Source organism: Ceratotherium simum, chromosome X (assembly GCF_057802395.1).
Source record: "Ceratotherium simum simum isolate JZ-2026a chromosome X, ASM5780239v1, whole genome shotgun sequence".
Taxonomy (NCBI): domain Eukaryota; kingdom Metazoa; phylum Chordata; class Mammalia; order Perissodactyla; family Rhinocerotidae; genus Ceratotherium; species Ceratotherium simum.
The window spans coordinates 77049199-77062395 of NC_141940.1; the positions used below are offsets into that span (position 1 = coordinate 77049199).

The 13197-nt window shown below is 40.9% G+C and overlaps 1 long non-coding RNA gene across 1 annotated transcript in view; it reads left to right on the forward strand.

The window, feature by feature from the left end:
- Positions 1–1033: 1033 nt before the first annotated feature.
- Positions 1034–13197, forward strand: part of LOC147911897 (uncharacterized) — a 234260-nt gene continuing 222096 nt past the window's right edge. Inside the window, exon 1 of the long non-coding RNA XR_015550699.1 lies at positions 1034–1386. This is a non-coding gene — a long non-coding RNA (uncharacterized LOC147911897). The remainder of the gene's footprint in view (positions 1387–13197) is intronic.

Genomic DNA, 13197 nt, shown 5'->3' on the forward strand with positions numbered 1-13197 from the left:
TCTTTTTAATTCTTTTCTCTTTTACCTGTTCACCTTGGGTAATTTCTTCTAGTCTTTCTTCCAGCTCACAGATCCGTTCTTCTGTATCCTCTACTCTGCTTTTGAGTCCCTCTAATGAATTTTTCATTTCCAGTATTGTATTCTTCATTTCTGATTGGTTCTTTTTTATAGCTTCCATTTCTTTGTTGACATTCTCACTGAGTTCATCTATTCTTCTCCCCAGATCAGTGAGCATCCTTAACACTCTTAGTTTGAACTCTCTGTCTGGTAGGTTGCTCACTTCTGTTTCACTTAGTTCCTTTTCTGGGGTTTTGTCCTGTTCCCTTACTGGGAATGTATTCTTTTGCCTCCTCATTTTGCCTCTTTCCCTGTGCTTGTGTCTACGTATTAGGTAGGTCAGCTACGTCTCCTGCTCTTGGATAGGTGACCTTATGTAAGTGATGCCTTAGGAGGCTTCCAGAGTGCTTCCCTCAGTTCTCAATGTTCCAGGGGTGGCCCCTATGTGGGCTATGTGTGTCCTTCTATTGTGGCCTGTTAGCTCTCCCTATACGCACCCAGGGAGGCTGAGTTATGCTCCTGGCCAGCTGTTGTAATGCTCAGCTGCTTGTAGTTGTTGTGGGCCCTTCAGTCTCTTTATCAGGTGTGGGGAGCCCCAGCACAGTTGGCTGTAAGTTCTAATACCACATTTGTGTTGCAGTATTTCTTTTAAGTGAGTAGGCCCCCAGTGTGGCAGGTTGTTAGGCTCAGGGCCTTACAATTGCTGTAAACCTCTAGCCTATTAGGTCTCTTGTCAGCTCTCTGAGGATTGCAGCTGGGTGGGGCTGCCCTCAGGCACATGAGCACCCAACTGTTTCAGGCTTTGGAAGGTGGGGCAAACCTCCTATGTGGGTCTTTGAGAAGCACAAGTCTTCTGCAGCTGACAAGCCCTGTTGCCCACAGGTCCACACACACAGTCAACACAGTCCTGCCCCGTGTGAGCGCCCCGACCTCCCCAAGCGGACCCAGTCTCTCCACGGCGGGAGCCCCACACACTCCGCCACCACCCCACACTCTCCACCCGCTCCTTGTGCACACCCTGCCCCGCTCAAGTCAGCTCAGTTGCCAGGCTGCAGAGAATCCAGTCACCAATCTATGCAGGCCCACACGTTGCCTGAGGGCTTGTCGTTGGGTGGGGCCAGTCTCTAGGGTGGGCTGCCTGCCCTGGCTGAGCTGGATTAAATCGGTGCTCTAGCGGGTGGAGCAGACCCTGGCCTAGCAGGTCTCAGGGAGAACTCCAATGGCGTCTGTGTCAGCACGCTCACACCAGGCCACAACAATGGCCGCCGCCAATGTCCCAGTCCCTGGAGAGGTCTCACCCCTCACCGAGATGCACTCAGGGCCTATTAGGTGAGTCTCTTGTCACCGAAGCACTGTGCGCCTTTCTTTCTGGTGATTTTAGGATGCTTTCTGGAACGGGTGAGTTTGTGTGCGGGCCCTTTAAGAGCCAGTTTTAGTTTCTTTGTGAACCGGGTTTTCTGGGGGTGCTCCCCAATGCTTTAGTAGCAGGCACAGTCAGATATTATGCCACTGGTGTCGATTGTGCTGGGTCCACAAAATGCCCCCAGCGGGGGCGTTCCCGGCTCAGGGCCCCGCGCCTCCAGGGAGGCTGCGTACCTGTGAGCTGCTCCCGGCGGCCGTGAAGCTGGCGGCTTGTGAAGGCGGTGTTTTTCCTCTCTGGAAGGGAGTCTCTGCCTCTTCCACCTCAGTTAAGATTGTCTGTTGTTGCAGGAGTTCCTCTTATCCAGTTTTCAGTTCTGTCTCAGGGGTAATTTTTCCACGAGTAGTTGTAAATTGGCTGTGTCCGCGGGAGGAGGTGAGTTCAGAGTCTGCCTACGCTGCCATCTTGACTCCCTATCTCAATCATCATCATTATTTTAAATGCCAAGTTTGATGCTTCCAACATCTTTGCCGTATCTGAGTCTGGTTCTGATGCTTGCTTTGTCTCTTCAAATGTTTTTTGTCATTTAATATGTCGTGTAATTTTTTGTTGAAAGCTTGACATGATATACTGAGTAAAAGGAACTGAGGTAACTAGGCCTTTAATTTGAGGTTCTGTGTTTATCTGACTAGGAGTTAGGCTCTGTTTACCATTTGCTATAGTTGTACCTGTCAGAGGCTAAAATTTCCGCTGGTATTCTTGTTTTTTGTCTCCCCTGTTGTCTTTGGATTTCCCTAGAGACTTCTTAAATAAGGTATGAGAAATGCAGTTCTTTTAGTTTTAATCCCATTATTATACAGGATCCCTATCAATGTGGTGGGAAGGTGTAGGGAGAAGGAAAGCATTCTGTAGTCCTGTAATTAGGTTTCAGCATTTTATTGAACCTGTATCCCTGAGCTGTAACTTTCAGAAGTACTTCTCATTCCCCTCCCCTTAGGTGAGGCAGGAAGGCTAGAGGTGGCTGGAGTTGCATATATCCCCTCCCTGAAATGGAAAGCTAGAGTGGGTGGAGTTGTGTATTTCCCATTCCCTAGGTCAGGTAAGATCTGGTAAGAGCCTTCCCTTGGAAGCAGGTCTTTTTAAGAGAACAGAATGCTCTAGGTTTTTTTTTTTTTTTTCCAAAATGGCTACTTTTCCCCTCTCCTGCTGGTAGCACAAGAGTATTTTTGGTATTTTTCTCTGATCTTCATTGTGAGAACCTGGTAGGCCTCCTGGAAATAAAATTTATGAAAGTGTAGTGGTCTGCTTGAGACTTGGCTCCCCTGGAGTTTTTAACTCTCAAGCTTGTCCTCACTGAGCTTTCAGTAATTAATCAGTTACAGATTAGGTTTTCCTACCCAGGTATTGGTTCCCATGAATGTTTATGTTCCTGAGCTTCTGCTCTGGTAAGCTGCAATTCCCTGTATCCTCCTGCCTGTATCTACAATTTTTAAGGGTTTCCCTGTGAACTCAATTCTCTTGTGGATCAAAGAAGGGATTTTTATTATTTTTCTTCTTGTATGGATGGGAGTGACAATTTTTAAGCTCCTTATTTGTATGACTAAAAACCAGAAGTCAGTCAAATCCTTGTGAAGGAGACTTAGTAGTTCTAGTTGGTCAGATACAGACAGTGAATTTTGACTATCTGCAAAGCCAAAATGCTCTTGAGCTCATTAATACACATGTATAACCTAGACAGAGAGAAGTCCTCTGCCCTGGTGAAACTCCCTTGGAGGACTATGCTGAGATCTAGGATCCTCCTCTACTTTAAAGGTGACAACAGAAAAATAGGAGCATGTCCAGAGGGGCGGAGCAGACTGGAGGTGGATCTGAAACCCAGGTCCCATGAAAATGGTTAAAAAGCTAGACGTGATTAGATTGAAGCAGAGGTGTGAGTGCTGTTCTCAGATGTCTGAAAGGCTGTCTTAGGTCAGAAGAAGCAGATAGGGTCTGTGTGGCCCCCGGGGATATAATGGGTACCTTTGGGTGGAACTCATAGACATATTTTAATTCATTATAAGGGCAAATAATAAGCTTTTCTAACTCTCATAGCTGTACATGGAAGCAATAGGGTACCTTGGGATGGAATTAGATCCCATTATTGGAGATATCCACAGAGAGGTGAGATCTTCCCTTTATGGCGATTTAAATATGAAATGGGCATGGTGGGGTTGGACTTGATTACCCACTATCTTTCAGTCCTGAGTTCCTGTGATACTAGTGGAAAGGACATTTGGGTGGGGAGCAAGAGACCATGACTATAGTCACAGCACTGCCTTTTCCTAGCTGAATGAATTTGGGTAAGCCCTCTTTTCTCACTGGGCCTCAGTACATCCTTCATAAAATGAGGTTATTAGACTAGATGATCTTAGAGGGGCCTTTCCAGATCTTTGTGAGTCCTTGATTATATAAAGGCAGTTTGGAAGTGGTATAGAAACCACAGAAGCCAGGATATTGCCAGAGGAGATTTAGAGGCAAATCCCAGATGCAGCTGCCCTGAAGCTGGCCATGTATAGCCGTTGCCTTGAGAGCCTTGCCAAATGATAGCATCTACTCAGTATCTCTGGGATCCCCTTGGCTACCAACTATTCACCTCACCTTTCCCCTAAATCCTCTACCTCTTACTCTGCAACCTTTAGTTCAGTACTTTCCTGGAGACCCTGTGATTGACTTTGCCCTAGTTCCTGGGGCATCTTACTTGGCTTTCTTGCCCCTGATCTGGATCAACCTGTACCATTCTGGAGACCCTGGACTCCTGGTTTCCTCTTAACAGAGGATATTTGAAGTAACCTGGTAGAAAAGCAACAAACAAAGCTTGTAAAAGACAGAGGACAAAGCTTGTTCATTTACTATGGGGCCTTTTTGAGACTCCTCCCTTCTGGGTCTTACTTTCCTCCTCTGTAATATGAAAACCTGGAACTTGATCAATAGTCTTTAAACTATTTTTAGCAGGTCTATTCTTTATGTTGAAATGAAATCTTACATGGAATCTTAGTATATGTAGACACAAGTGGTATTTTATTAGTTTTAAATGTATTTTATAAGTTCATTGATTCATTTATTCAACAAGTATTGAGCACCTACTGTGTGCTTGACATTGTTCTAGGTCTTGGGGATATAGAGATAAATAAGACAGACAAAAATCCCATGACTTTATGGAAATTACATTAAAGTAGGGTGAAATTGACAGTAGAATGTATAGTATTTCAAATGGTGATAAATGCTATGGAAAAAATTAAGAATTGAAGGAGAATGGAGAGTGGTATAATTTTTAGTAGGATGCTCAAGGGAAGGCCTAATTGAGAAAGAAACTTTTTTAAGAAAAACCTTCAAATTTGTAAGAATGCAGATATCTAGAGGGAGAGGATTCCAGGAGGAATAACAGCCAGCACAGAGGTCCTGAGGCAGGAATATATCTCTTGCCTTCTCGGAACATTGAGGAGGCCACTGTGGTTGGTGGAGGAGAGTGGTAGGAGAAGAGGTTGGAAAAGTTATGAGAGGGGGCATGTTTGTAGGTCACAGTAAAGACTACCATTGCTCTGAGTGAGATGGGAAGTTTTTGGAGGGTTTTGAACAGAAAACTGATATGATCTGACTCATATCTGAAAAAGACCACATTTCAATGAATATAATTTACTTATTATAAAGTCAATCAAAGTAAACAATAAAGCAATTTTAACAAGCACAGACATTTTTAAATAAGCTTATTGATAACAGGTTTGGCATCCAACTTTGGTTGAACAATTTCATGCAAATCCTTATATGTACTGATAAGTAGAGGATAACTTGTTTGTTAGAATCTGATATGAGCAGACATACGCAGGCCTGAATTTAAAAAAGCCAAGTGTTGAGCTCCAACCTTCCAAATCAATGACATAGTTGCAAAGAGTTTCAAATATGTAGAGACTGTTGTTTTATAATGAGATCTGCACAAAAATGAGGTTACCCAGAAGCCCAGGTTCATGTGTTGGCATCTCAAATATATTAAAACTTGGCCTAGAGCACATTTGAGTTTGCATATTTTTTTTCAAAAAATATTTGGAACCTAATTTTGAAATTTCAATCAAATTTTGGGGACGAAGCTCTAGGCAACAGGAACCCAGTTTAAAAACTGCAGGACTAGATCATTCCTATGGACATTAAAAGCTCTGGGGTCATAATTTTAAGTCATATTGCCTCTCTGAATCTCAGTTTCTTATTTGTAATATAGGGACATTAATTTCAGCTTATATCCTGGACTTCTTGTAAAGATCGTAGGCATTAGCAAAACACAAGGCATTGTTCAGACTGGTTGAAGCAGTTCCAATTATGAGTAGCTTTCAAGAGTGTAAAGCACATTACAGTTTAAAAAGGACTTTCCCAAATAGAAACTCATTTGATCTTATAGCCACCCTGTAAGACAGGGCAAGCATCATTCTACCTCATATTACAGGTGAGAAATCTGAGGCTCAGAGAGGTAAAATAATTTGCATAAGCACACACAGCTAGGAAGTGGGGCTAATCATACTTCAAGTATTTGGTAATATTAAATGGAAGGGGTAGGAGTTGAATTTAGGTTTGGGGTATAAATTAAGTAAGTTTTATGTTTTAGGGAGTTTAACACTTTCACTCTTCCCCTGACAGTATGTCACAGTTGTAGTCTTATCTGCCCTTCTCTCATAAACTAGTATGGTATAGTAGAAAGAATGGAGAAGTCTGGGATTCCAGTAGGCCCATGTTTCGACTTTGGCTCTGCTACTGACTAGCTGTGTATCCAAAACAAGTCACTTTACCATCAAAGCCTCAGTTTTCTAATCCTTAAAATGAGGATACTTACATCTACCTCTAAGGGTAGTTGTGTGAATTTCATAAAGTAACAGACATTGGAAAATGTGCATACTTTTTTATTTGACCCATCAATCTCACTTTTGGGTGAATTTCATAAAGTAACAGACATTGGAAAATGTGCATACTTTTTTATTTGACCCATCAATCTCACTTTTGGAACTTGACTCTGTGGAAATTAAAAGTGCACATACTTAAAGATAACTGCACAAGGAGGTTTATTACAGAAGTTTATAATAGCAAAAGCATACATATAATTAAATGGCCACCAGTAGAGGAATTGGTGAATAAATTAATAAAAATGGAGAATGCTATGTAATCCTTAAAAAGGATAAAATATAGTTAAATAGAAAGATAAGTGAAAGAAGCAAATTTCAGAAGAATATACATGAGTCAATTTTTGATAAAATGTGTTTGTGTTTATATAGGGATACAACTTGATATATGCAGATATGTCTGTACAAATTTACAAAAATATCAAGAAGGACTCATTCATTCATTTATTGACTGCTTAGTATATACCAGACAAAGATCTAGGTACTGAGGTTTCAGCAGTACAAAAGAGACCTAGATCCCTGACCTCATGTAGCTTACTTTTTCTTGGAGGTGGTGGAGGGGACAGATAATAAACATACAAATATACAAACTATATAGTACATTTTATGATGATAAGTGCTATGGAGAAAAATAAAGAGTGAAGTGCTCTAGAGTGCTGGGGGAAGGGGTGGCAAATTTAAATAGGGTGATTGGGGAAAACCTCAGTTAGGAGGTGACATATGATATATACCGAATTGCTAACCCTGGTTACCTCTTGGGAGTGGAATGGGATATGGAGGAGGGCTTCTTTGACTCTTTATTTAATTTTTAATTTGAGGGATTATGTTTGATTTTTAATTTTTGTGTTTTTCACTATTTTTCAGATTAAAGAAATGATAACATGTTATAATGTTTATGACATACTAGTTGCTTAGGAAACATTAGTATCCTCTTTCCTTTTTCTATTTATTTCTAGCCTAGAAGGATTAAAGGTTCTATCTTTGACAAGTGGAAAGAGAGCAGCATTCAGAGTCATAAACCTCTTGTCTTTTGACAAGAAAAGTCCCCAGCCTCCTCACCTGGACAGCAGAGTTACAAGTCCTGCACCAGCCACACTAAAGACAGTTCTACTTTGTCCATAAATGAAATCTGTGTAATTGAAAATTGAGAGTAGTAGTTTATATTGTTTGGCTTGCCTAAACTTTCCAATTCTGGCCTTCATCAACCAGGTTGATACAGAGAGAGGAATTTAATGTCCAAGGATGTATAGCTAGAATAGCAGAACTGGGATTGGAATTTAGGCCTGTTAAGCCTGTTCACAGCCTATGTTCTTCACACTATGCTGTGCTGCCTCCCTCCATAAGCAACTCTCCTCCCATGTCATTCCAATAACTCAACAGGATCAGAAAATGGCAGGGTAGAATATAGTGATAAACTCCTGAACCAGGGCTGGTAAGCACCACCGAGGGCATCACAAAAATTATTGAGAAGTTGAGTTGGCAAGGCCTTTTGAGATAATCTAATGTTATACACAGACAACGACCAGCAGAGAAAAACAACTTGTTCAATATCATATGTCAGTTACTGGCAGAACTAAAACCTAGGTTTCCTAATATTTTAGTCCTTTTCCTAGCATACCATTCACTCATCCATCCATCCATCCATCCTTCCTTCCATCCACTCATTTGATGTACATTTATTTATTTAGTGTTCACTCTATGAAAGACATAGAACAAGACAAATGTGATCCTTGCATTCAAGGGTCTCCCAATCTAGTGACTGTTTGATTCACTATACTTGGTAGTTGGATGAAAGAATGAGTAGGCTGTCCACTATCCAATCCCCACTTCCTACTCTCCTCATTCTATGATGGCTCAGTCTAGGATGAACAGAGAAAAGGAGATAGAGCAATTTGGCTTCATTACATTCAGGATCTGGTGGTTTTGACCTAGGTGGGGTCTGTTGGCTTGGTGGCCTAGTTGAGCTTTCATGTAGTTCCTAGGAGTCCCTTGATAGTTGAAGATTACTTGGCTTGTAGTTTCATAATCCTACATTTCTGGCTCCTGAAACATATATTTTTTGAGTTATTTTGCTTATTTCTTGGACACTAAGTATCTCCTGCTTAACACTTAAAGTTCTTGCCCAGAATCATAATAAGCTTCAGCCAGCAGTGGCTTGAGGGTTCCTTCTGGTAACCCAATCTCTGGACATTGGGAATCAGAGCTCTAGCCCCTAAGGTAAAGTGGGGTCAAAGAGATAATATTGGAGTCACTAACCCTCCTGGATTTCTTGCAGAAGCCATATCCAAGGTCTCAGTCAGAATATTTCATCTGTTACTAACTGGTCTCTGGAAGAGAGAGGCATGAGACTAATCTAGGCAGCCCCATAGGAAAGTCTTTTAATTGGAAAGCTCAGGAGTTTTCTCATTAGCAAATCTGGTCTTGCTCTTAATGAAGATTTTACTGCTACTCTGCATGATGGAAGTATAGATGAGGCTAAATTCGGTGCTCCTTTCCTGTATGATCATCAACTTCCTGTGTTCTCCAAGCTACTCTACCCCCTCACTGAGAGGAAAGGGGTGAAGATAAACACCTTATTTACCTACTATATGCCAGGCAATTTGCCACCATTACCTTATTGAATCCTCCCCCCAAAAATACAAGGAAGATGTGACTTTGATCATCATTTGATGGATGACACGCAAAGAAACAAAATAAGCTTCCCAAAGTCATACGGCAAGAAAGTGGCAGGATCAGGATTTGAACCTAGATATGTCTGGCACCAGGATTCACAAAGTATCCAAAGACACTTTCTGATTTTAGATACCATATTGACCAGGATCCTTGGTTCTAGAAGTTTCCATCAAGAGAGGAGGTGACAGGATCTGGATCATTTTTCTTGCAAGATTGTGACTGGAGGCAGTGATCATGCATGTATTTATCTGTCTCTCTACTCTACTGAGCCACTTTGTTGTCATCCATGCAATGCCCTACTGAGCCCCATCTGTGACTATTGCTATAACTGCTAAGATCACAATAGAATCAGATAATAGAATTATATTGTTTTAGAAATAGATCAGCTTGAGTTCAACTTCTCATATTACAGAAGAGGAAAATGCCCAAAGAGAAAGAACTTTTCCAAGGTAAATACAGCTGGTTGATGGGATTGCTGGGACTTGAATGCAGGTTTTCTGATTCTAGTGCAGTGGCATTTTTATTATATCGAGTGCAGTTTAGGGAAAGTTGGCAGTACAGCTACATCTTTTGATTTCCATATCAACCTGAAATAGGATAAACTCAAAGAAATCCATGACAAGACACACCATCATCAAACTTCTAAAAACTAAAGACAAATGAAAACATTATGAAAGTTTTGAGAAAGAAATGACATCTTATCTATAGAGATAAAACAGTTTAAATGAGAGAGAATTTATCATCCAAAATCATGGAGGCCAGAAGGAAGCCACACAACATTTTTCAAGTGTTGAAAAAAAAGTGAAACTCATAAAAGCAGAGAGAAGACTGGTGGTTGCCAGGGGCTGGGGAGGTGGGGGAAATAGGGAGACATTAGTCAAAGGGTACAAAGGTTTAGTTATGTGGGATGAGTAAGTTCTGGAGATGTAATGTACAGCATGGTGACTGTAGTTAATAATAATGTATTGTATACTTGAAATTTGCTAAGAGAGTTGATTTTAAGTGATTTCACCATGCACAAAAAAAATCATAACTACGTGAGGTGATTGGTATGTTAATTAGATTGATTGTGTTAATCATTTAACATTGTATACATATATCAAAACATCACATTTTACACCTTAAATATATAACTTTTATTTGTCAAATATGCCTAAATAAAGCTGGGAAAAAATGAAAGACATCAAGGAATAACCTTAACAAGATTGGTGTTAAATCCAAGTGAAGAAAACCACAAAATTTTATTAAAAGACATAAAAAGAATAATTGAATAAATGCAGAAACATCTTAGAAGAATAGATGTTGTAAAGCAACTAAAAAAAGAAAGTTTTTTGCCTCTAAATGTTTTGGAGGTAGTGAATACCTCAGGATTACCGCAGTGGCTCCCAAACTTGACTAATCATCCAAATCAACGAGATGCTTAAAAAAATTCCAATTCCCATGTCCCAGGGTCTTAAGTGGACCCTATGATTCTTGTGCACTTATGTTTGGGGGCCCTCAGCCTAGGTGATTTTGAATAATCCTTTTGGATTCCTCCCACTCTCTGCTTTTCTTCCCTTCAGCTATCACTTTCTTCTCAGTTTGCTTTCTTTAGCAGTGCAGTGAGGTAGGATCAGAGCAGGCCACAGTCTCTTCCAGATGCTAAGCCTGTTCACCCCATCATCATGCCATGTAGTCTAGGCTGCTTGTGCATTGGCTGATAATAGGCAACCACTAGATGGGTCCCCACCCTCTACCACTCACTTGTTCTTCCAGAAATCCTTTGATGAATTTGGGAGAAAGCTTATTTTGCTTCCTCTTGACTGTGTGCTGCAAGGAAGCTTGTATTTTTAGTGTAATCCACATGTGACAGGGCAGCCTACAGCCAGGTTGCAATCCACTCCCAGGCCCATGCCTCTTAGCCTTCATCATGACCTACTTTGCTAGGTGGGGTGCTGGGTCTTTCTCTGTTCCAACTCCAGCTTTTCCAGGAATTGCTACTGGATGATCCACCCAATCCTGAGATAACCTTGCAATCTCTTATCCAGAAAGGAAGTGTGGAGATTAGAAGATTCTAGTAGGCCTCCAGTCTGTCATTGTAAGGAGGAGAATGAGACCGTGACCATGGCTGTTCAAACCATATAGTTGAAATTTAATAATAATCTGATGATATGGCAAAAATTTTCTGAGTACCCACTGTGCTGAAGAGGTTTGTGCATATATTCTTTCCAGTGTTCTTGATAACCCTATTCAGTATAAATTACTACCCTTAGTTTGGAGATTAGAGAAATGATGTTCAGAGAGGTGAAGTTACTTGTCTAAGGTCACACACTTGGAAGCCCAAAGAGGGGAAGGAGCACAGTGTGGCCCAAGTACAAAACACATGGACTTTGGAGTTAGGCAGAGTAGAGTTCAAACTCCAGCTCTGCCACTTGCTAGGTGAGTGACCTTGGGCAAGTCACTTTCCTTTTCAGCTTTCTTATATGTTGAATGGGAATTTCTGCCTTGCCTCCTTATAGAATTATTGAAGGGTTTAAATGTAATAATAATAATGGATATAAAGCACCTGACCCGGAGTAGATGTTAAGGAAATGGTAACTCTAACTACTCGAGGTCTCCATAGCCTGCATTGTAATGCAGGTGTTTGGATCCAACTCAGTCTCTGAATCTTTGTCCTTAAAAACCAAGTAAAGCTGCTGCTGTGCAGGATTTGTAACATGCAGAGAAATGGCTTGGGAGGGACTTCTACCCAGTGCAAATGAGCCCTATCCCTTGTCCTAGTGTCTCAGCTGTATCAGGAAGAGGAGAGTTGAAAAATCTTGTCCCATGGCCTATCAGCAAGAGCCTTGGCCTGATTTGTTCTAGGACTAAAAGTACACTCACTGGTCTGTAACTTCTCTTTCAGTCTCATCTACCTTCCCTCCTTCTAAAGTTTTTCAATCCTATATAATAACACATGCTAAATACCTACTATGTGCAAAGATCTGAACTTGAATTATTTATCATATATTTTCTCATACGACTCTCAGAACACTCTGACATATAGGTAGGCATTATTATTTCCATTTAACTGCAGATAACACTGAGCTGAAGCCCAGAGAGGCCAAGGGTCTTGCTTGAGGTCACATAGCTAGTGATTGGCAGAGCTGGAAATTTGAAGCCTGATTGTTGCTTCTCAAACCAGCCTTTATGGCCATCTTAGTCTCCCCAGTCTCTTTTTTCATTAAGAAACTCTTTACATCCCTTCCCCCATCCCTTTGACACACAAACATACATCCACAGCCCAAGAAGCATTCCCAGTCTAGGTGGCTAAAAAGTCTGTTCCTCCAATCTTTTGTCTACCAATCATTCTGCTTTTGGCCCTCCATTGGGGTGTGATTTGGGTTGTGCAGTGCCTTTGTAAGATAGGGTCTGGGAATGCTTAAACATAGACAGACCTGAGCTTGAATTTCAGCTCTACCACTTACTTTCTGTATGACTTTTCATAAATGGAATTCAGAACCTAACACTTCTATGCTTAAAACCTTATAGCATCTTTTCCTCATTACTTTTGGAATAAAATCCATGATCTTTATATTAGCCCACAAAATCCTGTGTGACCTAGGCCTCTCTGACTTTTGTTTCATAACACTGTCCGCTTTGCTGGTTGCTTTCCAGACACACTGATGTTCTTTCTGTTCCTTAAATACAATGAGCTCATTCCAATCTTAGGGTCTTTGCATTTAAAGTTCCCCCTTTCTGGAACTCTTAACATGACTGATTTGTCTTCTATTTTTGAAGTCTCAGCTTCAACATTCTCTCCTTAGAGAGAGGCCTTTCCCAACCAAACTGTCTAATCTATCCCTGGCCTCTATCCTATTACTTCATGTTCATTACTTCATTGTTTTCTCCATAGTGTTTATTGCTATTTGACATTGCTTATGTGTTTAGTTATTTATTTTCTGTTGCAGCTATATGGTTATGACTACAGAGACTTTTCTGACTTGTTCATTGTTATATTTTCAGTGCTCAGACCACTGCCTGGCACATAGCAGATGTTGAATAAATATCTGTTGAATAAACGAATGAATGAATCTCTCCTATGTCTGGTCTATGAAAAATGGTAATCATACTTGAGTTTCTGTGAGCACAGATTAAGAATCAAACACCCAGTAGTTTCCATTCCTTTGTGCTCTTGAATTCCTGGTGCGCACACTCAGCATTGCTGAA